The sequence below is a fragment of the Rattus norvegicus genome, chromosome 2 (assembly GCF_036323735.1).
Source record: "Rattus norvegicus strain BN/NHsdMcwi chromosome 2, GRCr8, whole genome shotgun sequence".
NCBI lineage: Eukaryota > Metazoa > Chordata > Mammalia > Rodentia > Muridae > Rattus > Rattus norvegicus.
In genome coordinates this window covers 226,877,637-226,904,914 of record NC_086020.1, presented here as the reverse complement: position 1 = coordinate 226,904,914, position 27,278 = coordinate 226,877,637, and the positions used below count along the sequence as shown (strand labels likewise).

The 27,278-nt window shown below is 40.4% G+C and overlaps 1 protein-coding gene and 1 pseudogene across 1 annotated transcript in view; both read right to left on the bottom strand.

The window, feature by feature from the left end:
* Positions 1-27,278, bottom strand: part of Slc39a8 (solute carrier family 39 member 8) — a 146,983-nt gene that overhangs the window by 87,754 nt on the left and 31,951 nt on the right. The gene's annotated exons all lie outside the window — the stretch shown is intronic.
* On the bottom strand, positions 8,888-9,898 carry LOC108350116 (60S ribosomal protein L7 pseudogene; annotated as a pseudogene).

Genomic DNA, 27,278 nt, shown 5'->3' with positions numbered 1-27,278 from the left:
TAGAGCGCTTGCCTAGAGAGCCCAAGGCCCTGGGTTCGATTCCCAGCTCCGGAAAAAAAAAAGAAAAAAGAAAAAAGAAAGTCCACATACACATGGAAGCTAAACAATGCTCTACTCAACGACAACTTGGTCAAGAAATTAAAGACTTTTTATAATTTAATAAAAATGAAGGCACGACATATCTAAACTTATGGGACACAAAGCACTGCTAAGAGGAAAACTCACAGCTCTGAGTGCCTCCAAAAACAAACCAAAAAGAGCATACACTAGCAGCTTGACAGCACACCTAAAAGCTCTAGAACAAAAAGAAGCAAATACACTCAAGAGAGTAGATAGCAGGAAATAATCAAACTCAGGGCTAAAATCAGCCAAGTAGAAACACAAAGAACTATACAAAGAATCAACAAAACCTGGTTCTTTGAAAAAATCAACAAGATAGATAAACCCTTAGCAAGACTAACCGGAAGGCACAGTGGGAATATTCAAATAAACAAAATCAGAAATGAAAAGGGAGACATAACAACAGAAAATTTTGAGAAAATTCAAAAAGTCATCAGATCCTTCTGCAAAATCCTATATTCAACAAAACTGGAAAATCCGGATGAAATGGACAATTTTCTAGACAAATACCAGTTAACAAAGTTAAATCAGGATCAGATAAACCATCTAAAGAGTTTCATAACCCCTAAAGAAATAGAGGCCATCATTAAAAGTCTCCCAACCAGGAAAAGCCCAGGACCAGATGGGTTTAGTGCAGAATTCTATCAGACCTTCAAAGCAGAACTAATACCAATATTCTTCAAACTATTCCACAAAATAGAAACAGAGGGAACAGTACCCAATTCATTCAATGAAGCCACAATTACACTGATACCTAAACCACACAAAGACCCAATAAAGAAAGAGGACTTGAGATCAATTTCCCTTATGACTATCGATGCAAAAATACTCAATAAGCTTCTTGCAAACTGAATCCAAGAACATATCAAAATGATCATCCATCATGATCAAGTAGGCTTCATCTCAGGTATTCAGGGAAGGTTCAATATATGGAAATCCATCAAAGTAATCCACTATATAAAAAAACTCAAAGAAAAAAAAACCTACCTGATCATGTCATTAGATTCTGAGAAAGCATGTGACAAAATTCAACACCCCTTTATTATAAAAGTCTAAGAAAGATCAGGAATTTGAGGCCCATACCTAAACATAGTAAAGGCCATATACAGCAAACCAGTAGCTAACATCAAACTAAACGGAGAGAAATGTGAAGCAATCCCACTAAAATCAGGGACTAGACAAGGCTGTGCACTCTCTCCCTATATATTCAGTATAGTACTTGAAGTCCTAGCCAGAGGAATTAGACAACGAAAGGAGGTCAAAGGGATACAAATTGAAAAGGAAAAAGTCAAAATATCACTATTTGCAGATGATATGATAGTATTCTTAAGTGACCCCAAAAATTCCACCAGAGAACTCCTACAGCTGATAAACAATTTCAGCAAAGTGGCTGGATATAAAATTAACTCAAACAAGTCAGTAGCCTTCCTCTACTCAAAGGATAAACAGTCTGAGAAAGAAAGTAGGGAAACGACACCCTTCATAACAGTCCCAAGTAATATAAAATACCTCGGTGTGAGTCTGACCAAGCAAATGAAAGAGCTATATGACAAGAACATCAAGTCTCTGAAGATAGAAATCAAAGAAGATCTCAGAAGATGGAAAGACCTCCCATGCTCATGGATTGGCAGGATTAATATAGTAAAAATGACCATCTTGCCGAAAGCAATCTATAGATTCAATGCAATTCCCATCAAAATTCCAACTTAATTGTTCATAGAGTTGTAAACAGCAATTTTCAAATTCATGTGGAATAAGAAAAACCCAGGATAACAAAAACTAGACTCAACAATACAAGTACTTCTGGGGGAATCACCATCCCTGACTTCAAGCTGTATTACAGAGCAATAGTGATAAAAACTGTATTGTATTGGTACAGAGATGGGCAGATAGATCAACAGAATGGGAAGACCCAGAAATGAACCCACACACCTATGGTCATTTGATCTTTGCAAAGAGGCTAAAACCATCCAGTGGAAAAATGACAGCATTTTCAACAAATGGTGCTGGTTCAACTGGAGGTCAGCATGTAGAAGAATGCAAATTGATTCATTCTTATCACCATGTACAAAGCTCATGTCCAAGTAGATCAAGAACCTCCACATAAAACCAGATACACTCAAACCAATAGAAGAGAAAGTGGGGAAGAGACTCGAACACATGGGCACTTGGGGAAAATTTCCTGAACAGAACACAGCTTATGCTCTAAGATCAAGAATCAATAAATGGGACCTCATAAAATTGCAAAGTTTATGTAAGGCAAAGGACACTGTTATTAGGACAAAACGGCAACCAACAAATTGGCAAAAGATCTTTACCAATCCTACAACAGATAGAGGCCTTATATCAAAATATACAAAGAACTCAAGAAGTTAGACTCCAGAGAATCAAATAATCTTTTAAAAAATGGGGTACAGAGCTAAACAAAGAATTCTCAACTGAGGAATACTGAATGACTGAGAAGCACCTAAAGAAATGTTCAACATCCTTAGTCATAAGGGAAATGCAAATCAAAACAACCCTGAGATTCCACCTCACCCCAGTCAGAATGGCTAACGTCAAAAACTCAGGTCGCAGCAGATGCTGGCAAGGATGTGGAGAAATAGGAACACTCCTCCATTGTTGGTGAGATTGCAAGCTGGTAAACCACTCTGGAAATCAGTCTGGAGGTTCCTCAGAAAATTGGACATAGTTCTACCTGAGGGCCCAGCTATACCACTCCTGGGCATATACCCAAAAGATGCCCCAACCTATAAAAAGGACACATGCTCTACTACGTTCATAGCAGCCATATTTATAATAGCCAGAAGCTGGACAGGACCCAGATGTCCTTCAACAGAGGAATGGATACAGAAAATGTAGTACATTTACACAATGGAGTACTACTCAGTTATTAAAAACAATTACTTCATGAAATTCATAGGCAAATGGATGGAACTGGAAAATATCATCCTGAGTGAGGTAACCCAGTCACAAAAGAATACACATGGTATGCACTTACTGATAAGTGGATATTAGCCCAAAAGTTTGGAATTACCCAAGATACAATCCACAGAACACATGAAGCTTTAGAAGAAGGATGACTAAAGTGTGGATGCTTCAGTCCTTCTTAGAAGGGGGAACAAAATACTCACAGGAGGAAATAGTGAGACAAAGAGTGGAGCAGAGACTGAAGGAAAGGCCATCCAGAGACTGCCACACATGGGGATCCATCCCACATGCAGTCACCAAACGCAGTAACTATTGCTGATGCCAAGAAGTGCTTTGCTGACCGGAGCCTGATATAGCTGTCTCCTGAGAGGCTCTGCCAAAGTCGGACAAATACAGAGGCCGATCCTCACAGCCAACCAATTAACTGAGAATGTGGTCCCCAGTGGGAGGAGTTAGAGAAAGGACTGAGGTAGCTGAGGGGGTTTGCAACTCCATAGGAAGAACAACAATATCAGCCAACCAGAGCCCCCAGAGCTCCCAGGGACTAAACCACCAACCAAAGAGTACACATGGAGGGACCCATGGCTCCAGCCGTATATGTAGGCCTTGTCTGGCATCATTGGGAGGGGAAGCCCTTGGTCCTATGGAGACTGCAAGCCCCAGTGGAGGGGCATGCTAGGGCGGCGAGGCAAGGGTGGGTGGGTGGGTGAGGGAGCTTCCTCTTAGAAGCAGGGGGGATGGGAGATGGGATGGGGGGTTTCAGAGGGGAAATCAAGAAGGGAGAAAACACTTGAAATGTAAAGGAAGAAGATTTCCAATAAACGAAAAGAAAAAAAAAAAAGGACTTAACATTTAAGTCTGGGAATTAAATTAGGCAAGGTTTTTTCATGTTAAAAGAGCTCCAAATGTTTACTCAGAAAAAAAAAAACTTATGATTTTTAATTTTAGCAAAAAGCAGGGGTGGGGGAGGTGTGTTCCAAAGTCCCATTGCCTGTTACATAGACTTTGCTCATCTCAAAGCTGAGCGTGCTGCTACAGTGGCATTCACTCCAGAAAACTGTGGAGTTCGATGCTCACTATTTCTACATCTCGATTTCTCTCACCAAAACAGTGGTGTGCGTTTGATTTACTGAATTTAGTCCTCATTTCTTTCAGTGTCTTCCTACAAGTTAAAAAAAATGTGTCAAATTACAATTGCCAATTCTTGGCTTTTGAACTAAGTTGAGGATGCGTTGTTGTCTATCTGAGCTTTTACCTCACTGGAAGAACAAGAGCTGAGTCTACAAACCCTAGATTTGTTAGGGAACAAGATTCCCTCAAGGCCAAAACTTTTATGCTCCATAAAACTTCCCTACTGCGATTGCACACTCCCACCAGTGAAAAGGAAATCCAGACTAAAACGTTAACATCTAAGGGAGTCGAGGTAATGAACAACCCCGTGAACTCTGGGAAGCCACTACTCTGCAGAATAAATGCTCAGAAAGTACTGTTAACGTAGACGCATTTAATCTAAAACAATCTAAATAAATACTAAATATGCTACCAAAAAAGTAAGCGTTCAATTAAAAGTAAAGGCATCCCAAACCTTTAATCTGACAAAATCTAAAACTGCAAGATCCGAGCTTTTTCTTCCTGTTTAATACATAAAAGGTTAATTATAAAGCAAACTTTTGCCAGCATTATAGTTGTTTTCCACCTTTAGAATATAATGCTATTTGTATTTTGTTCCCTGTGTATCATCCTAAGATTTGAAGGGTGTTTTTCTTTTCTTATTTTAAAGATTTATTTATTTCATGTATGTGAGTACACTATCACTGTCTTCAGACACACCAGAAGAGGGCATCGGACCCCATGACAGATGGTTGTGAGCCACCATGTGGTTGCTGGGAATTGAACTCAAGACATTTGGAAGAGCAGTCAGCGCTCTTAGCCACTGAGCAATCTCTCCAGCCCCAAGGATTTGAATGTTTTTGAGAAGACAAAAATGTCTTAAGAGTGTTTGTTTCCTTTTACTTTTTGTGCCAGCATAAGAATTTGTTAGATGTTGATTATATAATTAAGTATGTAGGTATTGAATATATTTGCATAGCCGTGTAATAACAATACATTCAATACATTTGTCTTAACCAAGGCTGGAAAGAAATGCCAGAAAAATGACAGTGATTAGGAAAGGAAGAAAAATGTGGGCCTTCTAATCCCCTGGCATTGCACCTGGATCTGAGGTCAGCAAAGAACCAAAGGACAGAGCCAGCTGCTACCACAGGCAGGATTTGGTTTTATGATAATTAAAGCACCTTGATATCAGCAAGGTGTTTACTCTTCTGTTTTCTGCTGACCCTTTAAAATTCCATGTTTATGGAGATAAGGCCAATTCCGTGAAACAAAAATATTATCTATAATTATTCTTCCAAATCCACGGTGAGTAGAGTGACATCATAACTCTGGGGTAATCCGCCCTGTGCAGCAGGTCTGGTCAGAACCAAGAGTAAACAATATTCTTACCATATCATTCAAATTAATGCAACCTTGGCCAACTGCCGCCAACTTCTGACAAGCTACTTTCCTCAAAAAGCCTTTACATGAGTTATTATCTGACATTCCTATCCTAGTATGTAAACATTTGGAAAACTGACTTAGTGCTTTAACCAGAAAAGAATAGTTCACAGGGTCTAAATTCTTAGATTTTAGGAGTAAAGTCAGAGAAGAATTTTATTGAGTTTTGACTCATTTAAAACACAGGTCAAAATTGAATATTATAAACAACACTGGGCTTTGAGTCTGTCATCCTCCCTTTTGATATAAATATTGATACAGATGGCAAATCCCACTACCCACTGACAAACTGATCTATGTTTGAGAAACCAACAAACCAGGAGAGAGTCCATGTCGACTGGGCTGCTCGCCAAAAAGCCCGGGTTAAAGTACAAAGAAGTTGCAGTGTTTGATCAGCCCGTGAAGCTTCTGTGACCAGCCTCAATGTGCTCGTTCACTGTATCATTCCTTTGATATTTTAAACCTGTTTCAATCATTGTGGTTTTTGGTTTTCTTAATTGATGTTTAATAGCTTTTTTAAAAAAAATCTCTCTGTGTCTATCTCTCTTTCTCTCTGTCTCTCTCTGTCTCTGTCTCTCTCTGTCTCTGTGTGTATGTGTGTGTGTGTGTGTGTGTGTGTGTGTGCACATGTTTTATGTGTGAGTGCGTGTATGTTTATGGGTATATGTATGTCTATATGTTTGTGTGTGTATGGGTTATGCCCCCCTCCTTCAAGGCCTCCTGTATGTGTTCAGTATGAATAAACCCCCACACCACCCCCAAGCCTCCTTGAACTTGTTTTTTTTTTTTTTTTTTTTTTTTTGAGGAAAGAGCCCAGGGCCTTGCATATGCTAGGCACATGCTTGACCACTGAACTATACCACCAACTCTTCTATGCTTATTTTCGCATACAATCTCGTTAGGTGTTGGAAAGTCCTTCAACTTGGGATATTATTACCTTGGCCTCCCAAGTAGTTAGTTGAGTTAGCTAGCAGGCATGCGTAGCAGCAAGTTAGTTAACCTTCTCTGTGCTCCCGATAGACCACACTCGCCTTCCCACCCAAGAGTTATCTGGATTTGCAAATGAAAAGCGCGCGCGCGCGCACACACACACACACACACACACACACACACACACACACGCAGTATCAATGATGATTACGACATCGTGTCTGTATGATCTAGGCATGGTAGTACTTCCCTGTAATCCCATCACTCAGAGAACAAACAGGAAGACTGTTGTGAGGTAAAACTTACTCTGGATTCTATCATGGATCCTGTCTAAAGCAAAAATAAAGAATGAAAAGAAAGAGAAAATCGCTTCTCGGCCTTTTGCCTAAGATCAAGTGTAGGAAAGAAAGAGAAAGGAAAAAACATTTCCTTTTCATTAAGAAGATACGATTGTGCGTCCCTTGTTAATAAAAGTTGCATTGTAAGACATGATTTATTAAGTGGTTTACTATCAAGTAAGCATTGCATAGTGTACAAACTAAAATGGATACCATGTCACTAGTTGATATACTCAAGAAAAAAAAAAAAAATACCAAGTCCCTTGCCTTCATCTCACTAATGCAGAGATTAGAGACGTGTATCACCATGACCAGTTATATAGTACTTGAATGTAGTGCCTCATGCATGCTGGACAAGCATTCTAGTGAGCTAAATTCCCAGCCCCATTAGAGGAAATACTTCAATGGCATCTGTCTTACCTACTGTTCTGTTGCTTTGACGAGACACCGTGATCAAGGGAACTCATAGAATAAAACATTTAACTGGGGACTTGTTTACAGCTTCAGCGGGTTAATACATTATCATCATGGTTGGAGTGAGGCAGCAGGTAGGCCCAATGCTGAGAAAGTAACTGATAGCTACATGTTGATCTGCAGAGAATGAGAGATGGGGGGTGGAGGGGTGACACTGAGAGTGGTCTGGGCTTTTGAAACATCAGAGCCTACCCACAGTGACACACATTTTTCCAATAAGACCACACCTCCTAATACTTCCCAAACAGTTCCACTAAATGAGGACCAAGCATTCAAACACATGAGCCTATGGGAGTCATCCTCATTGAAATGTCTTATATGTTGTCCATAGCTGGCCAAAACTAATTGAAAGCATTCAACTGCCTATATAATGAGAAAAGAAATATTCTCTTCCTATAAATGAATCTACAGGTCACTCTTACCTCAATTCTAATGCCCCTCCTATAACAGCTAGTAAATTTTCTAAGCCCCAATGCCCCAGTATCGATACAATGGACCTCTTCTCTCTCTTCTCTACAAGGCCTTCTTTTCTGCTTACTACATCATCTATTTTCATCCATGCAGCAGATCATTCTCAAGAACAGAAAACATCTCTTAGCAATTTTTCACCCTTTATCTCCCTTAAGCTACCACTTTGTTCATTACAGGTTAAACTGCACTTGACCTCACTTGGAAAAGGGATCGGTGTAGATGGGATTAGTTAAGAAGAGGTCACAGTGGAATAGGGTGGATCCTGACACAATGCGATTGGTGTCATAAAATGTGAAGTAAAGACACGGGGCACAAAATGTGACTGTGTGAGGACAAAGGTAGAAACGGAGGAGGAAACTGCAAGCCAAGAAACACTAAGCATTGGGTATTCCTCAGTCAAAGATAGGAAGGGACAAGCAAGGATTCAGAGGCTTTCAGAAGTAGTGGGGTCTTGGTAACCACGAGCTTCAGGGCATCTGATCATGTATATAGCAGTGACATGGCCACAGTCCCAAATTACTCTGTTTCTGTCCCTGTCTCACAACGACCCTAGGAACTAATACAACACCAGGTGCTGTTGAACATCAGGCTGTTTCCATGAGTAGATAGTGCATTTTTTTATGTCCTAGAAGTCCCCTTGGCCTGACATTTCTCATAAGTTACCACTCTGCTTCCTTTTGAAAACACCCTGGGATTATCATCGCAGCTTACACCCTCAGCCTTCTCTCACACTTCCACCCTGGTGCGGATCCCGCCTCCCTCCATTCTCCAAAGTTTTTAGTCAAGGTGGCTCACTGAGGGTCAATTTTCTTCCTTCCTTCCTTCCTTCCTTCCTTCCTTCCTTCCTTCCTTCTTTCCTTCCTTCCTTTTAAGATTGTTCTTTTATGTGTGTATGTGTTTTCTTGCCTCTGTGTGTGGTCTATGTGTGTGTATGCTTATGTCTGTTTGTGTATATTTATATGTGTGTGTGTGTGTGTCTGTCTGTCTGTCTGTCTCTCTCTCTCTCTCTCTCTGTGTGTGTGTGTGTGTGTGTGTGTGTGTGTGTGTACCATGTACATGCAGTGCCCTCAGAGTGCCCTCAGATGTCAAAGAGCTGTTATGTGGATGCAGGGAACTGAAGCTGGATCCCCTGTAAGAGCAGTAAAGGCTGTGCTAACCACTCAGACATCTGTCTATCTACTATGTCAATTGTCTTACAAAAAAAAATACTGTCTGTCTCGTTCTTTTTTTCCCAATTTGCCAAGCTGTGACTGTTCATTAGCCAGATTATAAAAGTATCACGGGCGACACCTTAGTTCACCCGTCTAAGAAGCCTGTTTATCTGGCCTTCCCTGTTGCCAGCGTCTCCACCTTCTACAGAGTGAGTTGTCTTTTTCTTCATTCCACCTCGTGGGGAAGATAGTTTGAAGGGCCACAGGAAGTTATTTGCTTCCTTGAAGCGTTTCCCAACTGTATAGATCTCATGCATTAGATCCTCCATGCAGATGATGCCAAATTTACCAAGAGATCGAGCAATCGAGGAATTATCTGTCAAGGCAATCTGCTTTTTATTGATTTTGCCATAGATTCACTTGTAGATGAGCTCATTTATTGACTTCTGGTCAGGGTACCTCCGTGCAAGGTATGGTTCCACAATCCTCAGCATGCTAATTGAAGCCATGTTGCGCTTAACAGAGGTGCCATTGAAGATCTGTCGAAGACGACAAGGCTGCAATACCTTGAGCACCTTTGGGCTTACTCCATTGATACTGAGATTCTGATGACAAACGCCAAATTTGGTTCTGTGGGCCCATAGACGTTTCCAGCTCTCCTTGCCGTTCTAGCCATCCAATCTCAGGCTCGTACATCTGCCTGCATTCCTTGTGAGAGTGCTTTGCGGTCTCATAGATGAGCTTCCTCCTTCCCTTTTGCAGTGTCCTCAGGGCAAACCTCTTCCTCGGGCGCTTCACCTCCAACTCTGCGAAATTCCTTCGCTTTTTCTTAAGGGTTTCTGGCACAATGAAAGAAAAGTACCCCTTTTTCTTCTCTCCACAGCCTCCATGGTTCCAGCCAGAAAAGGAGAGAAAGCTCATCTGTCTCATTCTTGATGTAGGTACTGCTTTTTTCTCACCAGAAACTAAGTTTCACAAAAGGCAGCAAGACAATGTGTTTCTCCACTGTGGACTAGGTTCTACCACCCATTATGTGCTCTATGATTTTTTTTTTAAAGAAATAAGCATTTGCTTTTATATTTCTAGTTACCGACAGCAAACTTGGTTTCCATGTGAACTATAGCACACTCTGTTGAAAGGATACTAACAAGTGTTGCATGGATTCTGCTATAGCTTTTTAAGAATTTGAAGGATACTCAAGGAAAGGTTGCATGCTTTGCTAGCATATTGCCAGCCATATTCCATCCCGATGAAAGGTGGAATGTCTTTAAACATTAGCTATCGGTCTTAGTATACATGCCATTTATTGAGAAACGGGAGGTTCTCAACTTTCATTTTATAGAGTTAGAGATTAAGGACAAAAAAAAAAAAAAGTCCAACAGTCTTCCGATGATGTTTAAGTGGCTAAAACCACAGTCAGCTGTCAGCTGGGCAGGTTACTGTCCTCCACTGATCTCCATGCCTTGCTAATTGTTCCTGATCAAGTTGTTCTACACAGGCAAGGCAGAGTGGACTTCGGAAATGAACTGTCTGACCCTCCTTACTCATAAGAACTCAATTATTCCCTGTTATCCTTCGCATGATGTGCTTCGCATGCTTGTCAAAGCCTTTCCTTCAACCAACTCCTCCCACTCTGGTCTGAGCTCTTCCACCATCTCAACTTAGTGCAGAATGGACATCATTTGAAGTCACTTTCAGGTGTCTGGCCACCCATGCGGCCTCTATCCTAGACCTCTGCATGTTACTTCCTCCTTTTGAGACTTCCTTCATTGATACCTGTCACCCGCCTCTCGTCCTTTACTTCTACTTTAGATGGTTCATGCTCTTCAAAACCTTTCTTGAAGTTAATTTTTTCTGAGATCTCCCCTTATGTGTTCTTAAGGCATACTAAGCTGTTTTAACTCTCAGTTTAAGCTTTTTGTGGCCAATTGGTTACAACTTAAGGTCCTGTTTCATATTATATCTAAAATATTTAGTATATTCTAGATACCTAAGAAATCCCGGAGGAATGAAACATAAGAAAAAAACTTTAAATAGTGTTAATAACTATATTAAATGACAAAAAATTGACAGTCTCTCAAACCACAAGGGATTAAAACAAATTCAGACAAAGCTAATGTAAAAATCTAGGACAACAACAACAACAACAAAATTCCATCTTAAGAAATGCTCCCCTCTATTGTCACTGTAACCATGGATACACACCTACGCAGGGCTTTTTAAAAGGATGTTATTTCTTAGAAAGCTGTCTTTAAAGTTATGGTACAAAACAGTTGCTTTCAAATACAAAAAGAATATTTTTAAATTGATGAATATTTAAGACATTTTAAGGAAATTGTTATAATTTCTGACCTCATGGGATGGTCCCATGGACCTTCCTGAAGGTCTCACATAATGATTTGATAAGATTGCTGTCTCCACTACATGAGAAGATAGGACAGCGGTCTTTCTCCTGACCACAGTTGTTCTGCACGTCCTTGAATTCCAGTTTCAGAAACACCATCAAAACACTGTTTCCTCAACCTTATGATTTCAGAGACAAAAATGTTTCTCAGAATCATTCAAGAGAATGTTATCCACTTTTTCTCTGTCAGGTAAGCATGTTAAACATACACATGTATATACTCGTGCACATGCACACACTGTCCCATCCCTTCTTTGTTTTAAACTGGTAAAACAAGTCCGCATGCTTCTTCTCCAGCTCTCATCAGAGATTAAAGACACAGACTTTGAACACTGTCTTGGACTTCACCTCAAGCACACTGTCTCCTCTATAAATAAGAAAAGGACATTTTATTCTAAAAGAATGTAATCATTAGAAGGGAAAATTCTTTTCACTACAATAAGCTTGATCTTGTGCAATTTTGTGATGTGTCTTCTGCTACCACTGTGAATATTCAGTCTAACACGTGTGCCCCAGGATCTGTGGCTGGTACCTCATGCTTTTCCACTCCAACCCAAGGATGGATGTCGGATGCGTCATGAACGAATTCCTCAGTCTTGTCCCTTACCTTGTACCTTCGAGCAGTTGGCTCACGGATTATTTCCTATCACTATCATTCACTGTGGTCATAAAGCCATACAAGACATGCAAGTAAGCATCATAGAGACTTTAGATTATGAATCAGTTTTCTGTGATTGGTTTTCTTCAAATTTTCCTCCATGTTCCTATGAGACAGAACTAGGAGCCTGTGTTCACAGACCAGACTGTCTGTGAGCCCTTTAGAAATTTCTTCCACTGTGGGATCAGTGAAGTGAGGATGGAGTGCTGCCAGCAAAGACAGGTGCCTTACGCACCGTGAACTCCAAATAGGTACTCGTTGCTCTTGCACAGAGAAGGCTCAGGACTTCTAGATCCAGCCCTCTGGTCTACTGCTTTCTCTGCAGCTGCACATCCTTGCCCCAGGCCAACAGCATCCTCAGGTCTGGATCAAATAGACTTCACCTGTATCCCCGTGGGAGTAGGAATGAAGAGCATTCGTCTGATTCCTCCAGGCTCAGACCCATCTGTGGATTATTTTACATGAAGACTGGAAACTGTTTCCTTCCCATACAATATTTAGAGAGGATTTCTTGTTTCCATTGTGCCAAAATTCCCCTCCTAGCCATGGAGGGGATAGCAAATAGCAACTCTTGGGGCAAGGTAAGTTCTGTGAGCAAAGTCACCAGAAGGGAGGAGGTGGGTTATGCTCTCCCACTTCGTTTCAAGCTGGTTAAGACAAGTTCCCATACCTCTCTCAAGCTCTCACCAGAGATTAAAGACTCAGACTCCGAACAGTGCCGTGGGCTTTGCCTCAAGCACCAGAGCAGCTATTGCTGTAAGAAATGATGGGGAGGGGGCTTCTCCTTTCATCTGGCTCTCTTCCTTTATGAATTCAGGAAGAAAAAAAAATAAGGGAACTTGTCTGGCTATTCAAGTTCCACAAAATTTTCCCTAAATTAACAAAATGTTTTAAGGGAATGATTTGAGAGTCGAGTTGCACATATTTGAGCTCAATACCATTGCTTATTAAATAAGAGAAATTCATCTTTCTTCTACACCTATGGGTCTTTTAAGAACAAGACAACCCAATCAAACTAACAAGAGCTCAGAGCTAGGATCAACTTTGATGCTTCTTGGACCACATTTCTTTGACTCACTGACTGCCTATGATATTAACAACACTCAGATGACCTGAGGATAAAATTGCATGTTGTACATATGAATAAAACGGCTCCATACAGAATAACCCTGTGATACCTTTAAGAAGCCCCTCCAGTCTACAGGAAATCAGGGAGAAGCAAGCCACATATTGCCTTGGAAAATCCTATTGAGAAAGCCAAACAGTGGCCAGACAAGATTAAAAAACAACATCCTTCTCCACACACCACCATATATATATACATGGTCATACATATACACACTACCAGATATGTACACCACCAGACATACTATGCCCTCAGGCCCTTTCCCCTAGGACTATTTCCACATCTCACAGTCTCCTAGGAGAGTGCTTTTCTCCCATCCCATCAATACTACTGATGACCTTGGCACTGCTTTTCCTAGTTCACAAATTTGGCCAGTTTGAATAGGTTATTCTGGTAGAATTGAGCTCCAGTAACAAAAGACAGAAGACCAAACCCACACAATTTGACAAACCTGAAGACCAAAGTCACATTCACTATGGCCTGTGGACATGTGTCACTGAAAAGAAGCAGAGCCCAACCCTTTTCCTTCCCTTCTTTGCCAGTTCCTGGCATGGCCAGCCATTCCTCTTCATGTACACATTGCTCAGAATTGTCTGGTCCTGGCTTCCCCTTCCCTGGGTCTTTCTTCCTCACTCAGATAGAGCTGCTTACCTTAGCAGTAAATGTTAATTTTCTCCTGTCCTTAGTACAGTAACACCCCCCAACCCCCACCACACACACACACACACACACACACACACACACACACACACACACCATGACCTGGTGAAGGGGAAGGGGACTTTACTCTCCGGACAGCTATCTCAGATTGTGGCCTGTCAGGCATTCAGTGTAACTTACCATATTACCTCCACCCACCTCTACCACAGCTTTCTTTCCAAAGAGAGACAATAAAATCACTCGCCTAATGCAAAATGTCCCTGAGTTTATCCCCTTTCAAAGACACTTGTGTAGAAGAACATCAAAATGTCCATTTCCAGTGCTGGAAGTGTAATGTTAATAAAGGTTCTCAGACAAGCATAGCTCCCTAATGTCCTTAAAACTATTTAAATTTAAACAAATATAATATTTAAATGTGTAAATAATCCAAAACACCATGTTCAAATAGGGTGTCGATCTACTCATGAATCTTAGTGAATATATACCAATTTATATTTTAATAAATAAAATTGAAAAGACTAAGCATGTCTCCTTGAATTTTCACTTGCTCTCTGTTTATGTACATCCACACAGATGCCCACATGTATATAGTTCTTTTGTTTTATTGAGTAGATATATGACATAAAGATAGATATATTTGTATGAAAATTAAAAATGTATTTCTGCTAATGATGAGCATCCAAAAGCTTAGGGGTCCTCTCTTCCAGCATTGAGGCTAAGCTACCATGAGCCTGTGGTTTCTTCTGTGTCAGTTCATTAGTATCAAGCCAGACCCACCACTATCACCTGGGTCAGACATTTCTACCCGCAGGTTCTCAGAGAATCATGAGCCAACATAACCAGTCTTGTTATTATTCAGAGCCCCCTCAGTTTCCAAAGGACATCCTCCTTGGGTCGCCATCTGGTAGTGAAGCATCCTTCAGCTGCTCACTTCCAGCCTCTTACTTCTGTCTTTCTGCCTCTGGCAGGATTCACCTCCTTGGTACAGATTCTGTCACAGACCAATATTGCTGCTGCCCTCATAGTTCACAGTTCATTTTCTGTATTTCTGTTTTGCCTTTTCAAGGAGGTCACAAGCTCTCTTTAAAAGGGTGCTTCAGTTTCTCTTGCCTCCACAACACTGAGAGTTAGAGAAGACCTTTATAAGCTAGCTTGATAGTAGATTTCTCCTGTACTACACAGGATGCTAAGATAACCATCAGCTAATAGGTTAGCATTTGGTCATTGGTTTAGAGTAATACTATACAGTTTATTTTTTTATTTTCCATCCAGTTTCACTTTCTAAAATAAAAGATGATTATTATATACTTTATATACTTTTAATTTTGAACTATGCTCTACAATTAAATAGATCTACAAATGTTTGTAATCACAGTAATTTGTGACTCTTGACCTCAGATTTCTGCCATTTTTTCCCATTTGAGAGACACTAAGTCCTTACTCCTCATTATTTTGAAATAGCCATTGCCATTCATGGCTATTATAGAACGCTTTAGAATGTTAGAAGTTACCTCATCTACACAACTGTGCTGGAAAATGTAGATTTTCAGGACATTTAAATTATATCTCGATTTTAAGACAATAAACAGAAAACCAACTCTTTTAGGCCATTAAAAGTATTTAAATCAGAGATGGATGACAAGAGTCAAATAATCAGTTCAGTGTTTATGGTTCACATTATACTGTCCAATTACTTACAGATACTTAAAAACAAATTTTTGACTGGCTTATGTCTTTAACCATTGCTTTCAGTGGCTCATGGTGCAGAGTCAATATTTTCTAATTTCCTGTTAATCTAAAGACAAAACTTTGTTTTAAATCAGTAAGACTTTTTTCTTTCACAGTTTCACATGTACACGGTTACTTATTTTTGGCATCTTGTGCAGCCAGGGGTCTTAAAAAATCCATAAAACAAGCTATTGGCGCATGATATAAACACGTAGAGTTTCACTATAAATTGCTATTATTCTTTGGAAAGGCTTACTTTTAGCTAATGAACTTATTTAATTATGACTTGAGTGGGAAACAGCTTGTGGAGTGGCCCCTATCCACAGTCCACGATTTGGATGACTCTATTTTCAACTATGTGTCCCTCCAGACACATAAGGACACCATGTTTTTCTCGTCAGGTCACAGTGAAGATGGCTTACAGGTAACTTTTTCATTAAGCTAATTCATTCTACTCACAGATAGCAACTGTAGCACTAAATCACTCAATGTATTGAGAATTCAGGCCTCGATCAACTTAATCCCTAATCATTAGTTTACAGTGGCCACAAGGTCATGAAACAACATTTAGCAATATTCTACATTAAATATCAATTATGCTCCTAATGTGTTTATTCTCTAACTTCATTAAATAGAAGATGTCACTTAGGAAATAATTAACATTTAATTATAACAAAGCCAACAGTTGGCACAGGAATAATTTTAACTCTAAAATCGCGAAGAATTTCAGTGTTGAACTTTGATGGATGATCTATAGATTTACAAAAGGTGTTATTCAACGTCACTAACATAAAACAAAGGCTCTTCAGAGTCCTGTTTGAAGGTTTGTTTGGTTTTCAGGGGGAGGTAAGGAAGGAACTTGAATAATATTTTTCATAGTGCCTTTATCCAAAAGGATAGCAATTATTCATGTAATTACTAGGTATTTTTGTGAATAAGAGTTTGAGAGGGGTTTGACACCGTCCACTTGGCCGAGAACCATAATAGATGCCCTAACTGCTCCTTTATTATTTGCGGAGGGGGAAAACAAACAAGTTGAGCTATTATTTGAAATCTCTATAAATCCCATGAGCTAGTCTAAAGAGACATTCAGCTGAAAAATTCCTAGTCACCAGATTGGGTTGTTTTGCTTTGCTAGCTGGTCTACTTAAGGCTTTAAAATAAAAATGTTTTATTTACTTGAGCTCTTTGTCCCTGAAGACAATGACCCCCCATTTCTTAATCCGAGTGCTATGTTAAGAGGTAAAGCAGGGACAAGGCAGTTAGCTCACCTGGGAGGAGCTCAGAGAGATTAGAGCTATGATTCCTCAGAGTAGAGGCACTGGAGGGCAATGTCTTCATAGAAAGCAGCTGCTTCTCTTAATGTCAGAAGGGAAGTTATCCTTCCTGAGTGAAAGACATAGACGAGACTGGACGTTTTACTGTAGGGCCTCACGGGTGACTCTATATTAGGTAACAGACCCCTAGCTTTGGTTTATCCCGTGAAGTCATATTGCTGCAGAGTTTGTGAAATGAGGAAAAACCTAGTTGAAATCTCTTATGTAAATAAAAAGGAAAAAGGTTCACAAAGATGCGATTAACCAGCCGGGATGCGGCTCGGTGGTAGAGATCTCGCTTAGCACGTGCAAGGTTTTGGTGTTGAGGTCCAACCTGGTGACAAACACAAAGGTAAGGACCTCATACAGGCCGTTACATCATTGCACACACAAACAGCCAAAATTTGCGTCGTTTATGAAAAAAAAAATTCCTTCGTGGGAAATGCAAAGTATTAGCCATATTAGCTGAAGAAGAGTTGTTCGTTAGTGTTTTTATTATGTTAGCGCGTTTCCCCTTTGGCCTAGACGCACACAGTTTTGCACACTGTGTGCAACTTGGCAATACAGCCATTTTCTTTTGAACGTTACTGTAAGAATCCCTTAGATTGCTTTCGCGGGAAAGCGTCGACTCCTCACTCGAGCCCAGAGAGTGACTAAAAGCATCAAAAGAAAAGGCGGTGTCCAGTCATTGTCTTCATCTGACAGCCATTGTGGATTCCAAGAACAACAGGATTGATCGATACACGGCCCTGCGAGGAGGGATTATGCACCGGAAGCCACGCGGGTGCAAGCTCACAGATGGAATGACAGAGTGAGGCTAATTATCAATGAGGAAGGGGTTTGAGCCTGGATTAGGGGTTTTAAGGAACCAGATGGCTCCACACAAGCAGAAAGGACTTCTTTCCGCCACCTGGCAGGTAACGAGCACCAAGACCAGAACTGCTCAGTTACGTACACCTTTTGCCCTGCCACCCAATTCTTCCTTGATTTAAACCAACTCCCCTGCCATGTCCTTGGAGAGAGTCTTGCAGGAAGCACTGAATCCCTTTATGTTATCCTCATTTTTCTTTTTATCACAGATTCTCTCTTTAAATGACGTTTGGGGCTGAGTGGTTGAGCCCAGCCCACTGCGATTCCCAAAACTGGTGGCTAAATACAGCCTGTAGAGGCTCCAGAAGCCTGGATTTTTACCCCAAACTTTGATGTCAATAGTACATTTACCAGTACTCCAGGCAGATAAGAGTATATTTTAAACCCCCATCCACGTTTTTTAAGATTTATTTATTTACTATGTATGTTTGCAGGCCAGAAGTGGGCACCAGATCCAATTATGGATGGGCATGAGCCACCATGTGCTTGCTGGGATTTGAACTCAGGACCTCTGGAAGAGCAGTCAGTGCTTTTAACCACTAAGACATCTCTCCAGCCCTCCCATCAACATTTTTAAAACCAAGAACCTGTGTGTGTGTGTGTGTGTGTCTATGTGTGTGTCTGTGTGTGTGTGTGTGTGTGTGTGTGTGTGTGTGTCTGTGTCTGTGTGTCTGTGTCTGTGTCTGTGTCTGTGTCTGTGTCTGTGTAGGTAGGTGGTTGAGAGAGAAAGAAAGAGAGAATACATATTCATATAGTCATATAGTCATATCTAACTATATTGTTTTACCTTGTAACTTACTGATTATTTTAAAACAAATTTTATTTATTATCATTTATTATATTATTTATGATTTTAAAAATAAATAAAGGGCTACAGTCAATCTCAACTAACAATGGAAAATCAAATGAGTATATCATTTTGGGAGTCGGGTGAATAAATGAACTGAGACACTAAACAGCAGCGTCTCACTGCATCATAAAGAGACAATTGCCAGACACTGAGGAAGAGTGGAAACTGGGCTATAAGGTAAAGAATAAAATGGAGGCTAAACTCACATGCTATGACATAAAAGACATACCCCCACAATTTTTTATTATTTTGTATTTTTTTATTCATTTTTTTTATTTTTTGAGACAAGGTCTCACTCTATCCTAGGCTAACCTGGAACTCATTAGCTAGCCGAGGCTAGCCTTCAGCTTTCAGCAGCACTACACTCAAGCCTCCCTGGTACTGAGATCATACATGTGAACCATCATTTCTATCAAGGGCAAGGCATTCATAAATTGAACAGGTCACCAGATGGGGCGTCTAGAAGGGTGATGTATTTTTATGTATTGGCCTGCGATGTGGAAAGTATTGGCTTATAGTAGTTCAAAACTATATGGTTTGTTCTATGTAGTTTTTCTAGATCCATATAGCTACTACTTGATATGCCCATCACCCATTTGATAAACACACTGAGGACTCAGGAGTGTTTTTCCTGTAAGCTTTACTGTGAATACCTTCCTCTACGATGAAAGGTGCGTTCCTGTAAGTAGAACTTGTCAAATTCTTTTCATACCTCCAAGATACACTGCTTATCTCCTTCTGAGTCAGATGTTGGCTTTCCCAGCAACCAAAATTATTCAAATATTTTACAGAAGTTCTGGCTAAGCCTACATAAAGATCTAGCTACAGGCCGATAATATCTCCATATCTTGGCCTATGTTATTATACCCTACTTTCCTCTATAATTTAAGCAAAAATCATTATTTTTCTTAATCAAATGAGAAAAGTGTATGCACTTTAGAAAGATCTCTGTACCTTCTTAAGCACGTGCCTACTCTGGGACCCATCATTTCTATCCCCATAGATTTATGAAGAGAACGTATATGCTGACAAAAAAAAATTCTACAAGAGTGTTCTATGCAACTTTGAGAGCCTGGCTCAAAACTAGAGATAGTCAAAATGTCCGTCAATAGAGAAGAGAACATGTAACATATATTTATGTAATTGGATGCTAATCTACAATTTTACAAAGCGAGGCAAATGAACAACATGAAGTAATCGCAATATAATTATGCTAATTGAAAAGCACTGACCTCAAAAAGAAAGTGTATATCTTATGAACATGTTTGAGAGATGTTTACAACAAGATACAATAATTGACTGGAAAAATCAACATGGGTGTGGCCTCTCGGGCAGTGGTACAGAGGCTCACAGGAGTAAGTACTATGAGTACTGTAGGCAGTAGGCATGTGGCCAAGTGAGACTTAGTGGGAGGGGTTGTTATTTGTCTGTTTTTCTCAGCAGATTTGCACATACTAGGCAAGAGCTTTACCAGTGGTCAGTACACCACTCCTCGTTGTCATCCCCACAACTATGCTGGCACCAGGCTATACTTTGAAAGAAGTCCGAGTTGCCCAGGTACAAGTATGTGTCAAAATATACAATTAGCACATTGTGGTTTACATAAGATTTTTGTCAAAATGAAAAAAGCCTGCAACTCCAGGTAGTGACATTCATATTAAATTATTTATGAATAAATATTAAGGAGTCTACAGATTGTTTTGAAACATCTAAATAAGACTAATGGGTGATTAGACAGCTTGACCAATCAATAGGGACATGATGAAAACACATTGCGTAAAATGCAAACACTAAAATGGACAACACATAGATTAACAGTGAACTTTTAACTTGATCACATTTAAAATTATTATAGGATGAGATGACACTTGCTGACAAGCTTGATGACCTGGTTGGGGTCTCTGGAACCCACAAGGTAGAAAGAACCAATTAACTCACAAACGTTACCCTCTGTCCTCCAGACTCAAGCCATGACAATAATTAACAAAAAAAATTCATAATTTTATATAATAAAAAATATGATCAAGGGTAGCAAATGAGATTCCTTATTTAGGAATCTGTGGGATTCAACCGAGAATAAAACACCAATTCCTGGTTCCCTGGGCCTCACAAGCTCTCTTGGTCTCTGTTTTTGTCCCATATGCATTCCAGGAGGTTCAACTTTCTGTCTAATCTTCAAGCCCAAGACAGTTGGTTGCAGAGTTCTTATCTATTGCTTCTCTCTGGAATACTCTTCGCCTAGATTTTCTTAGTATTTCGCTTTCTTCCCTTGGGTCATCCTAATCGTTCAGAGAGATTTGCTTGCATACCATTGGTCTACATTGAAATTACTTTTTGTGTGAACTTCATAAGCTCTGCAATCCCTCTGAGTATCTGCCTTCAAGAAAGGTACCTAGTAGATACACACATATAATCTAAGAATTGGGGAACTGATGCAGGAGGATAGTGAGATTCAGAGTTTGAAGCCAGCCTGAGCTATATAGTGAGTTCAAGGCTAGGCAAGGACACATAGCAAGATCTGGTTTACAAATCAAAATGCAGATAAGGCATGATACCTGAAACCACATCACTTGGGAAACAGAGGAAGAAGAATCAAGGGTTTATTGTTATTCTCAGTGACATAGTAGGTTTGACATAGACAGTCTGGGCTAAATGGGACTGTCATTAAAATAAGAAGAATAATAGCTGGTATCTATAAGGAAAGTGGGCTCCGGGCCTTGCTTGAGCAGTACAGTAGAGCTGGCTCGGGAGGATGGGTCCCACTTAGTCAATCTGAGGGTATGAGAGCAGGAGGGCTGACTCTGCCTCCTACCAATGGCAGCATTGATTGGCCTAGCCAGAATAGTGATGGAGAGCTCACCCTGTTGGTGCTGATAAGGGAGAGTCAGTGTGCTAACCAGCTCTGTTACCACCCAGGCCCAGATGCAGTGCTCTGAGTTGACCCACCCCAAAATCTATATCATCTGCAGATGGTTGGGACACATGAAAGGGCCAGTCCTGCTTATCCAAAGCTGCAGGATCTCCATGACACAAAGCAACAACTGGATCACCAAGAGGAGTCCTGGTGAGGATCCAATATTGATGGTGAAACAGAAGCCAAAGATCTTGAACCAAACCAATGACTCATTGCAACGAACATTTGCAAGTGAAGATGTGTGGACAGAGATATATACTATGGGACACACTGTGACATACTATAGCTTGAAAAATGAGATGTTTTCTATGCTTTGGGTTGGTGTGTGTGTATGTGTGCTTATTTTGGGGGAGTGGCTATAAGAGCAGTGGGCAGATATGAGGAGACAGGGAGATGAATAGAATTGGGGTGCATGATGACTCACAAAGCAATAAAAAGTTTTTAAAAACAGACAAAGTGAGATTAAAGTCTATGGGGCAATAGCATTTTTTATAGTTAAATGTATAAGTAAGTGAATAAAGTACATACATAACATATGCAAAGCCTAGGTCAAGTGTACAAGTGGAGGGCCATATGTATCTATGAATTTAAAAATTCCATTAGGCTTATATGTTAAGTACAGTATATAACAAAATATCTTCTTAATTATAAACCTTAGCAACATATGTAAACAATACATTTAAATAGATATATTTAAATAGGTCTAAAAGTTGGCTAAGTATCAGAGACTAGTCTTAATGATCATTTGCACACCTTTGAGTGCTTTGCTCATAAGCCAATAATGCCTAACCGAGTCACTTAATAGTAAAGGTTACTGCTCTACTCTTTGAGCAACTTTTACAAACAATATGCTCACTCACAAATCCCTTTTAAGCTACAATTTTAACACTAAGATGTGTGTTATGTTCATACATCATCCCCACCATGAAGACGGTCTTGATCTTTTAGCTCCGCCTTCTTTTTTAAATTTTTTGTTTACCTTTTATTATCCACTTTACATCCGGCTCACTGCTCCCCTCCATGTCACCCCCTCCCATAATCATTCCCCTATCCTCCATCCCCTTCTACTCTGAGCAGGTGGGGGTCCTCTTGGGTATGCCCCCACCCTGGCACTTCAAGTGTCTTCGAGGCTAGGCAATTCCTCTCCCACTAGGCCAGACAAGGCAGCCCATCTAGAAGAACATATCTCACAGACAGGAAACAGCTTTTGGGAGAGCCCCTGTTCCAGTTGTTTGGGGCCCACATGAAAACCAAGCTGCACATCTGCTACATATGAGGGGGGAGGCCTCAGTCCAGCCAGTGTATCCTCTTTGGATTGGTGGTTCGACCTCCAAGAGTCCCAAGGACTCCAGGTTAGTTCATTCATTGGTCTTCCTGAGGAGTTCCTTATCCCCTTAGGGGCTGCAATCCTTCTTCCTATTCTGTATGGCAAAGGACACTGTGAGTAGGACAAACAGCAGCCTACATATTGGGAAAGGATCTTTGATAACCTTACATCTGACAAATACCCAAACTTTATAAAGAACTCAAGAAGTTAAACATCAACAACCCAAATAACCCAATTTAAAAATGGGGCATAGAGCTAAACAGAGACTTCTGTCCCTCAATTGAAGAATGGATAAAGAAAATGTGGTACATCTCTACAATGGAATACTATTCAACTATGAAAAAACGAAGACATGAATTTTGCAGGCAATTGGATGAATCTTGAGAGTATCATTTTGAATGAGTTAACCCAATCCCAAGGACATGAATGAAAGGAGTCCAGCATGGCTATTGACTCACACAGGTGTAGACGCCCACAGCCAAAGAGAGGATGGGGCTTGGGGACTCTTACAGAAGGGTAGGAGGAGGTAAGCTACACCTTTTATTAAATCTCCTTTCCAAGTTTTCAAAAGCACACCTCTCCTTCTCTTTAGAGGCCCTTACTCTGTTTTTACTATATGGTCCTGTTTCCTCTCTAATGTTCTTTCAGCTCAAGACCTAAGCATAGCTGAGGTCCTTTCTCCTAATAAACCTCATTTCTGAAGGACGATTGTGTGTTGGCTCCTTAAGAATCAAGAGCCCTGGCATTTCCTTTTCCTTTTCTTAACAAAACAGAAGGGAGAAATGGGCACATTCAGAAATCAAAGAATTATTGATGACCAGAAACAGTACCTCATTTAACCAGAGACAATGGCATTTACACTGAGAGCAAATATTTGACAAAGACATTTGTCTTTTCTCCTACCTGAGATTTTTCTACCACTTAAGTCCTTACTAAACAGCAAACTTGTCTGACAAGAGTGCAGCGCACAGAATGTATGCATTCGGACAGAGATGATTCAGGCAGGAGTGACTATGTCGCACTTTCCTAAGAAGGGAGTGGCATCAGGAGATCCCAGCACACCAGCTGTACAAGAATGAGGTTAGAAAAGATTAGGAAAATAACACACACAGACAGACAAACAGATGAATACAAGACAGATGCCTGATAGAGCTATTGTGATGGTATGCCACAAACCAGAACTCTTAGCTTCCTCTTCCTTGGTCAAATAGAAATAGGGTAGGAGGCAAGCAGTGATTGAATTTTGAGGGTTTCATTGGTGACCCTTTTCCAACAAAATATGATACCGTCTTCATCTGATTTGTGCAGGGTGATTAAAACCTTTCATTTTGCTCCATCATTTCCCCAAATTCCTTTCTTAATCAATTGTGGTGAGGTCACCCTTTTGATTTTGATTGTTTCCTGTCTGGGTAGGTCATTGCCTTCCTCCATTGCTAGCTGCTTTAATTGTGCTAGATGTTGGGAGTTTCATCATTGTTCAACAACTGTATACAATCCTGTTTCTTGTTAGATTTCAAATTTCACTTCTGATGCCTTGACATTTTACTGTAGCATGCAAAAATCAATAAGGAGCTGAAGATGCCTAGGGTTAAGCAGCGGCATAATCACCACCAATCAAAAGTAAAGGTTAATTCTGCAAACAGAAATTCCTTTGTCACAGGCATCCCATCAGAAAGGAACACTCAGACACAGTTTATAGCCAACTGAAAGTCTTCATGTCACCCTCAAGTATTTGGGGCCCAAGTACATCACCAAGTGTTCAGAGTAACAGATTTTTTATTTTATTTTTCTTGTACATTTTATGTATTTACATTTCAAATGTTATCCCTTTTCCCCCTTCTTCCAAAGCCCCTCCACCTCCCCCTGCTTCGGTGAGGGCGCTCCCATTCTCACCCACCCACTCCAACCTCAACGCCCTGGCATTGCCCTACATTGGAGAAACAAGACTTCACAAGATCAAGGGCTTTTCCTCCTATTGATGCTGGACAAAGCCATCCTCTGCTACATATGTGGCTAGAGTTGTGGGTCCCTCCATGTGTACTCATCAGTTGGTGGTTTAGTCCCTGGGAGCTCTGGTAGGTCTGGTTGGTTGATGTTGTTCTTCCTATGATGTCACAAACCCCTTCAGCTCCTTTAGTCTTTTTTCTAACCCCTCCATTGGGGTCCCCTTGTTCACTCCAATGGTTAGTTGCAAACATCCTCATCTGTATCAGTAGGGCTCTGGTAGAGCCTCTCAGGAGACACCCATATCTCGCTCCTGTCACCAAGTACTTCTTGGCATCAGCAATAGTGACTGGGTTTGGTGGCAGCATATGGGATGTACCCCCAGGTGGGACAGTCTCTAGATTACCTTTTCTTCAGTCCCTGCTCCACTCTTTGTCCCTGTGTTTCTTCGCATGAGTATTTTCTCCCTTCTAAGAAGGAATGAAACATCCACATTTTGCTCTCCCTCCTTCTAGGGCTTCATATGATCTGTGAATTTTTTCTTAGGTATTCCAAACTTTTTGGCTAATATCCACTTATCAGTGAGTACATACCCTGTGTGTTCTTTTGTGATTGGGTTACCTCACTCAGGACTATATTTTCTAGTTCCATCCATTTGCCTACGAATTTCATGTTGTCATTGTTTTAAATAGCTGAGTAGTGCTCCATGTGTAGATGTACCACATTTTCTGCATCCATTCCTCTGTTAAAGGGCCTCTGTGTTCTTTCCAACTTCTGGCTATTAGAAATAAGACTGCTGTGAGCATAGTGGAGCACGTGTCTTTTTTATATGTTGGGGCATCTTTTGGGTATATGCTCAGGAGTGGTATAACTGGATCCTCATGTAGTACAATGTCCAAATTTCTGAGGACACCAGACTGATTTCCAGAGTGGTTGTACCAGCTTGCAATCCCACCAACAATGGAGGAGTGTTCCTATTTCTCTACATCCTTGCCAGCATCTGCTGCGACCTGAGTTTTTGACGTTAGCCATTCTCACTGGGGTCAGGTGGGTTCTCCAGGTTGTTTTGATTTGCATTTCCCTTATGACTAAGGATGTTGAACATTTCTTTAGGTGCTTCTCAGTCATTCAGTATTCCTCAGTTGAAAATTCTTTGTTTAGCTCTGTACCCCATTTTTTAAAGAATTATTTGATTCTCTGGAGTCTAACTTCTTGAGTTCTTTGTATATTTTGGATATTAGCCCTCTATCAGTTGTAGGGTTGGTAAAGATCTTTTCCCAATCTGTTGGTTGCTGTTTTGTCCTATTGACAGTGTCCTTTGCATTGCAGAAGCTTTGTGATTTTATGAGGTCCCATTTGTTGATTCTTGATCTTAGAGCATAAACTATTAGTGTTCTGTTCAGGAAAATTTCCCCTGTGCCTCATGTGTTTGAGGTTCTTCCCCACTTTCTCTTCTATTAGTTTCAGTGTATCTGGTTTTATGTGGAGGTCCTGGATCCACTTGGACTTGAGCTTTGTACAGGACAATAGAATGGATTGATTTGCATTCTTCTATACGCTGACTGCCAGTTGAATCAGCACCATTTGTTGAAAAGGCTATCTTTTTTCCACTGGGTAGTTTTAGCTCCTTTGTCAAAGATTAAGTGACCATAGGTGTATGGGTTCGCTTCTGGGTCTTCAATTCTATTCCACTGATCTACCTGCCTGCCTCTTTTCCAATACCATGCAGTTTTTATCACAATTGCTCTGTGATACAGCTTGAGGTCAAGGATGGTGATTCCCCTAGAAATTCTTTTATTGTTGAGAATAGTTTTTCTATCCTGGGTATTTTGCTTTTCCAAGTAAATCTGCAAATTGCTTTTACTAGTGAAAAATTGAGTTGGAATTTTGATGAGGATTGCATTGACTCTGTAGATTGCTCTTGGTAAGATGGCCATTTTTACTATATTAATCCTGCCAGTCCATGAGCATGGGAGGTCTTTCCATCTTCTGAGATCTTCTTTGATTTCTTTCTTCAGAGACATGAACTTTTTGTCACACAGATCCTTCACTTGCTTGGTTAGACTCACACAAAATATTTTATATTATTTGTGACTATTGTGAAGGGTGTCGTTTCCCTCATTTCTTTCTCAGCCTGTTTATCCTTTAAGTAGAGGAAGTCTCCTGATTTGTTTGAGTTAATTTTATACCCAGCCACTTTGCTGAAGTTGTTTATCAGCTGTAGGAGTTCTCTGGTGGTATTTTTGGGGTCACTTAAGTATATTATCATATCATTCGCAAATGATTAAGGAGTTTTTTAAGGCAAAAACTACATCCTGGTGTCTTTCTTTGACTGCAGGGGGAGTTTGCACAAGCAAGAAGTTTCATGGAAGCTAAGATAAGCAGTTAGATAGAAGGGGAAGTTTGCACACACAGGCATTTTATCAGAAGATAAAATAAGTTAGCCAGGGCCTCTTGACTCTGGGTTCCTAGACTAGAGTTAGGTAATATTCCATGTGACTTCTCATCAAGGA